This window comes from Myotis yumanensis, unplaced genomic scaffold (assembly GCF_028538775.1).
Source record: "Myotis yumanensis isolate MYYU_CA2020_CCGP unplaced genomic scaffold, mMyoYum1.0.hap1 SCAF_3, whole genome shotgun sequence".
NCBI lineage: Eukaryota > Metazoa > Chordata > Mammalia > Chiroptera > Vespertilionidae > Myotis > Myotis yumanensis.
The window spans coordinates 145,647,479-145,654,875 of NW_027223754.1; the positions used below are offsets into that span (position 1 = coordinate 145,647,479).

The 7,397-nt window shown below is 38.6% G+C and overlaps 1 pseudogene; it reads right to left on the bottom strand.

The window, feature by feature from the left end:
- Positions 1 to 448: 448 nt before the first annotated feature.
- LOC139007955 (U2 spliceosomal RNA) lies at positions 449 to 576 on the bottom strand (annotated as a pseudogene).
- Positions 577 to 7,397: the final 6,821 nt, after the last annotated feature.

Sequence of the window (7,397 nt, forward strand, 5' to 3'; positions counted from 1 at the left end):
TGGCATGAGGGTCAATTTGCATATTACCTCTTTATTATATAGGATTTTTAGCATCCTTTATCATATCATGTATTTTAAGACTTTTTGTTAACATTGGACAGTTTTATTAACAACAAAGGTAATATTAATAACTAGAGGCCCGATGCAGGAAGATTCATGCAAGAATGGGCCTTCCTTCTCCTGGCTGCCAGCACTGCCATAGCTCCAGCCTGGAGTTGCCTTTCCGCCTTCCCATGTGGCCCAGAGGCCTGGAGCGGCTGGGGCGGTGCAGAATGCCTGCGTCATCACCATGGCGATGATGCAAGTGTCCCGCCCATCCCTGGCCGCTTGGTGCCTGCATATGCAAATTAACCCACCATCTTTGTTGGGTTAATTTGCATACTCACTCCTGATTGGCTGGTGGGCATTGTGAAGGTACGGTCAATTTGTATCTTTCTCTTTTATTAGTGTAGATTAGATAATACATTATGTTTCACTACATTAATTATGTCAAAATCAATTGCTATGTAACAAACCACTTTAAACTGATAAGAACAGATACTACACTTGATCTTAGCCAAAAGGCCGAGAAGCGATGAACAAACCACTTTAGTACTTGACAAAAACATGAATTTCTTATTATCTCTCAAAGCTTTTTTTGGTTGACTGGGCTCATATGGGTGGTTCTCACTTGGGGTCTCTCGTGTGTTTATAGTGAGAGAGAGGCTGAGAGGCTGGAGTCATAGGGAGGCCCAACCAGGCTAGAAGTGCTTCATTCTCTGCATGTCCCCCTCTCTCTAGCAGAATTGGTGGTTCTTCCTACATGCAGCTTAGAGCGCCAAGAGGAAGGAAGCAGAAGCTGCCAGGCCAGTAAAGGGCTATGTCTGGAACTAGCATAGTGTCACGTTTGAAGTAGTCTGCTGGCCAAAGCAGTCACAGGTTTAAGCCCAGATGCATAGGGAGGAGTGATAGGTTGCAAAACTTCCCTGGGAAGCAGCAAGGATACATTACTGAAGAGTCTGTGGGAAGGGAGGTAATGTGACCACATATGAAAATCGGTCACAATTGTTCATGCACTTTCTTAGGTTCTTTTTTTCATCCTTGGAATACTTTGATTCAAGTCTCAGTTGGTTGGAGTACTTCTGAGAGTAATTATTTCAAGAAGTGATGTACTTCCTGAATCTTCATAGGATTTTTTTGATCTTTGATGTGAATGATAATTTGAATGAATTCAGAATCCCTGAATCACAATCGTTGTCTTTAAAAACCATCTAAAACATTTAATGTTGCAGAGGAGATACCTGTTTCTAAACATTTTTGTCTTTGTGCATTTTCTCTTCTCTCTCCATCTCCCATGCCCCATTCTGGTAGGTAGTTTTCTTTTCCTAAAGATTTAAAATCCAACAATTTTAGCCCTAACCGGTTTAGCTCAGTGGATAGAGCATCGGCCTGTGGTCTGAAGGGTCCCAGGTTCGATTCCGGTCAAGGGCATGTACCTTGGTTGTGGGCACATCCCCAGTAGAGGATGTGCAGGAGGCAGCTGATCGATGTTTCTCTCTCATTGATGTTTCTAACTCTCTATCCCTTTCCCTTCCTCTCTGTAAAAAATCAATAAAATGTATTTAAGAAAAAAACCCAACAATTTTATTGGTAAATATCTAGGTTTGTTTCTTTCTCCATAAATTTGACTTGGCATTAATTAATCCATTTGGGCTGAAGAACAAATTCTCAGATAAAGACAAACTTATTTTGATTTCTAATAATTTATTGCTTTATCTTTATATGTTCTATTTTATAAATAAATTCTATCTCTTGGATGATCTTCACAACTGTTATTTTTTGCATCTTTAAAAAAACCCAAATTCACTGATTCAATTTTCTATAGTAACCTATCATAAAATTTGATGCTGCTATGGCAATAATGATTTTGATTAAAATGATATTTATATACTTTATATTATTTTTCATTCAGATATGCAGTATATATTTACTCTTGCTTGAAATACAGATAAAAGATTTTGCAATGCTTTCTCCCATTTCTTTCAGTAAGTCTGTTTAACGAGAAATTTTTAATCTAATACTTTAGATCCCTAGCTTTCTTTAAAACTTAAACACAATCTTAAGTTGAGTGATCTTTCTGGCTTTGCAAGTTCCCACACTGGGGATGCAGGGAGTGATATTTCCCCAACATCTGGAGTTAAGAATTTTGTGGATTATGTGGATTGTCACTCAAATCTTACAGATCCTAACAAAAGAAGAATAAAACATTTTTTGTTGTTGTTGTCATTGCTAGTTCCAAGGTTGGTGGGCTGAGGGAATTAGGTGTGGCTCCTTCTCCCCTTCAGATCTCAGTTCAAATGCCACCTTTTCAAAGAGGTCACTGTTGACCTTTATATCTAAAGTGATTTGTCACAATTTCTCTCTTTCTCAAGGGTTGACAAACTATGTTCCACAGGTTAAGTCTGGCCTACTGCCTGTTTTTGAAAATAACATTTTATTGGAACACAGCCATACCCATTCATTGATGTATTGCTTATGGCTGTTTTTGTGCTGTAATAGCAGAACTGAGAAATTGCAGCAGAGGCTATATGGCCTGCACGGTATTGCCTTTCACAGAAAAACTTTGCTGACTCCTGTTCTATCACACTATTCCATTTGTTTCCTTTATGCCATGTGTTACCATACTTATAATCATCTCGTGTATTTCTTTGGTTATTTATTATCATATTCCCAGAAGAATGGAAGCTCCATGAGGTCAGGTACTGAGTCTCACTTGTTCATCTCTGTATCTCAAGTACTGTCCCAGTGTTTGAAACCGAATAGACACTTAATGTTTGCTGAATACATTAATGACCTAGATAGATTTTTAAATGTGATATTATTCTACTCATTTCACTGGGGATTTGGGAGCAGGATGAGGGGAGTTAAATATATTTTGGCTCAGTTAACACATCAAATTTGAACTAAGTAACAAGAATATTTAGAGCATGAAACAAAGGTGTTTAGAAAGGAAAGTTGAGATAGAGTAGCTTGAGAAATATAAGGAAAGCAGTAGAGAGTAGTGCCCCAAAGTCAAAGGCAAAAGGATTTTAATGGCAGGGAGTAATTTTGTCAAATGCTGTATATTGAGAGAAAAATAAATGAGTCTTGAAAATTGCCCTCTGGATTTAGCAACAGAGACCACTCTGACATTGGCAAGTGGTTGGGGCTGCATTAGTTTGCTAGGGCTGCCATAACAAAGTACCAAAAATTTAATGGCTTAAAGCAACAGATATTTATCCTCTCACTGGAGGGAATAAACAGAAGCCTAGAGGCTAGAAGTCTGAAATTGAGAAATCAGCAGGCCATGCAGACTCCAGGAGAGGATCCTTCATTGCTTCTTCCTAGCTTTTGATGGTTGCCAGCACTCCTTGGTGTGCCTTGGCTTATTGATACATCATTCTAATCCTTGCTCCCATCCTCATGTGGTGTTCTCTGGGTTTGCCTCACTGTCACTGGGGCTCCACATGGCCTTCTTAGAAGGACACCAGTTATTGGATTTAGGGTCTACCCTAATCTTGTATGGCCTCACCTTAACTTGAGTTCATCTGCAAAGACCCTATTTCCAAATAAGATCATAGTCAAAGTACTGGGGGCTAGGATTTCAACATATCTTTTGTAGGACACAATTCAATGCACAACAGGGGCAAAAGTCAGATTGCAGTGGGCTGAGAAGTGAATGTGCAAGGAAGATAATGTGGAAAATCTTTTTAAAAAATATATTTTATTGAATTTTTACAGAGAGGAAGGGAGAGGGATAGAGAGTTAGAAACATCGATGAGAGAGAAACACCGATCAGCTGCCTCCTGCACATCTTCTACTGGGGATGTGCCCGCAACCAAGGTACATGCCCTTGATTGGAATCGAACCTGGGACCCTTCAGTCCGCAGGCCGACGCTCCATCCACTGAGCCAAACCTGTCAGGGTGATAATGTGGAAAATCTTTAAAAAAATTGGTGGTGAAGAGAAGGAGAGAAGCAGAGCAGAAGTTAGAGAGAGACACAGTTTAGGAAGGTGTTTGAATGGCTAAGGGAAAGATTCACTAGAGAGGGGAAATTAAAATACACAGGGAAATGAAAATGTGGACATAATGAACATCATGAGAAGGCCGCATAAGACTGTGGTGGGAGACTGTTACTTCTCCCTTAACATCCATTATTTCTCTCTCTGCCCCCCTTGATTTTTAGCTGGGTTCATAATCGTGCATGTTAAGAATACATTTCCTAAGCGTCCTTTGCAGCAAGGTGGACCTTGTGATTAGATTCTGGTCAGTGGGAGGGAAGTTGATGCATTGTGTGTTGACATACACATTGGCCGGAGCTCCAGTGGTTATCTTGGACCATGTGGCAGAAGCCATATGTTGAGGATAATGGATACGACATGTTAAAAGGAGCCCTATCGCTAATGATTGTGGAGGGATTATATTAGTCCTGATTTGCTTATGTAAGGCCTTACTTTTTGCAAACAAGAAATAAATTTCCATGTTATTATTATTATCTTTTAAAATTTCTATGTTATTTAAGCCACTATTATTTTGTGTTTTCCTTCAGTTTCAGTTGAACTTAGGCTGAACGTAAGTGTGACTGACAGACCCAGGGCGTGATGTGGAGATCAGGCAGGAGAGATTCCAGTTCACTGAGGCAGGAGGGACGGATGGAACAATGGTTGTGGCTATAGATGCCCCTGTAAGCAGATGGTCAGAAGTGTGATGAGTTCCTGTGCTAAGGCATTGATTTTTCTCTGGAAAATAGAAGTAGATTTATTTTTTGAAAATAGCAGGAGAGATTTTATCAGAGCAGGTTTGAGGTGAATAGTGAGGATTTAACAAAAATCATTGTGAGGCATAAGTGAGACCTGATAAATAGGGTTTAGGAGCGGCATTGAGGTTAGAGACAACATAATTATACTAGTCAAGTGAATTCCTCCTGTAGTGCTCTGTGGGATGGAAGGAGGTTCACAGTAGAGATATCCATGATTAGACTTTTGCTTTATGGAAATAAAGAAGGGATAAGGGAGCTTTGCAATAACACTTTAGCCATCTTCTATTTGACCTTTCCTATATGACAGGTGGACCATATAAACATGCAACAATACACATTTCAACAGGAAGGTTGAAATTTGGCCCTTGAAGAAAGATCTGGAATACAATAGCAGAGTCTGTGGGGAGATGTTGAAAAGTGAAGGAATGCCCTAACATTCCAGAGGTTATCTCTCAATTGCCATCTTTAAGACAAAGGTAAATAAATCTAATTGGGCAACTGATTCACTGCTGCTCCACGTTTGATTCTATTCAGAGTTTTGAGACACAGGGGGACAGTGCAATCAGCTCTGCTTCAAACACCTTTTTATCTTAGAGATGTCTTTACTTGTCTAATATTTTGGTTTATCACTGTGGTGAAAAATGTATTATCATTTAGAGATAACAGGAAGCATCTGAACAAATGGTGATGTAATCATAATGAAATTTGTTACGGGTTTAGTATTAGTACTAGACAGTTTTCAAGATAATTCTGAGTATATGTTATCTCATTTAATCTATAAGTCACCGTTAAGTAGGTTTTATTATGACGGCTTCACTTACAAATGAGGACATTGAAGCTCAGATAAGTTAATGATTTTTCCAGAACACGGAACTAGCAAACATTAGAATCAAGGTTTGACTCTAAGGTCCCATGGACACATTTTACTGTGTTCATCCTCAGTATGAGGATTACTCACAATATGTAATTAGTTTGGACAGCTCCACTGCGAAGTAGGCAAGGTTTTCATTTTCCATGAAGGTTCTCCAAGAGTCTGAGGCTTTTTCAAATTATTATTTAAAACTTCAATTTGTGGTTTGTGGTTGTTAGTTCAAGGCAACATATCCACCTAAAATGAAACCTCTCCTCTCTTGAATTTGCTCTATTTTCTAAAGCCTATAAATCTTAAACTCCTGAAGACTGCACTTGGAGGCATCGTTGACTGAATAAAATAGATCACGTTCATGTTGGCCTCTAGAGGTCACAAATGCAACAGAATCTCATTCCCTTCTCTTCAAGAGCGTTTTCGACAGCCCACAAACCACTACGGTTTTGATGCATGTGTGTGGTCACTGTAATGCTTACAGTTCTAATGGTTGCATTACAAGCATGAGTTTCGCTTACAAATATGTTCCGAAATTTACTTTTTAAAACCAGCATTTTCTGAGGGTTCTTATCCTTGGAGAATAGGAAAAGCAACAGAAGGATGCTTTTTGGAATCTCTGCAAACTTTTTTAAAATGTAGAAAGTGAAGCCATACTATTCTGAGAAGACCAGTTTTTTACTATCACTTTTAGAATCTGGGTAAATTGTTTGTTTCCTATTTACATGAAATAGTTAAAACATAATTGAAATTGGTTAAAATATTATGAAAACACTTTTAAAAGCAATAAGTTTGGCAATCAGTAGTGCTTTGAGTTTTTTATATTTGAATTTTATAATGTTTTCCTAAAGTCTCTACCACTTATTTAAAACCCACCATGCTCTTCAAATGTATTGTCTATTTATTTCCACAACAACCCTATGCACACCTTTTGTTAAATTTAAATATTGATGCTTTTCGCTTGCTTTTTTTTTCTTAGGAAATGTATCCACTCTTTCTCATTATATATTAATCTTGTGACAATAGCATAGCTAGTTTAAATTTTAAGTGACCATTTAAAATGAAAATATCTGTCAATCAAACACATATGTCCTCATTGAGAGACAATTGAAAAACACAAATTTAGGTCAATACAAGCAGCTAATGAAACTACCCTACTTTTTTGCTTACTTTATATTCCCTAGGGATTACTTAATAAAGCCACTTCTCAATATATTGCGTGCTAGGAATTATAATAATGAACAGTAAATAGGAGTAATACCAATCCGAAACAATGTTAAAATTGCTCTTTATGCCATTTTTTACAGAAAAAAAGGTACGAATCGGTGATATGTACAGATGTCAGCACTGTCCTCTCCCTCCTGAGCTTGCTTCTTCAGTGAGGAAAGCATGCCTGGGCTTTAGTTCAAGCAGACCTGGGTGTAAAGTCTGACCCCATTATCTTGGGCAAGTTATGTATCCTCTCTGAGCCAGCTTTCCCTCTGTGAAAAGGGATAATTATATATTCGCAGTGTGAAACTGCCAGCATGGTGCCTGCGTGGCCCTCCTGTCTTAGTCGTCCTCTTTACCTTCCTCTGACAGGCAGTCATTAACTCCTTAGCCTAACAGGAAAGAAAGAAGGCAACCGCTGTGAGGTGGAGTCTTCCCTACTGTCCATTATCTTCTCCACTTCCTCTCCAGGAGATGAGTTCTATTAACTCTCAGCAGTCACTATTTTTTAATTAGATGATGGGAAAAGGAAGGGGATCATGGTGACT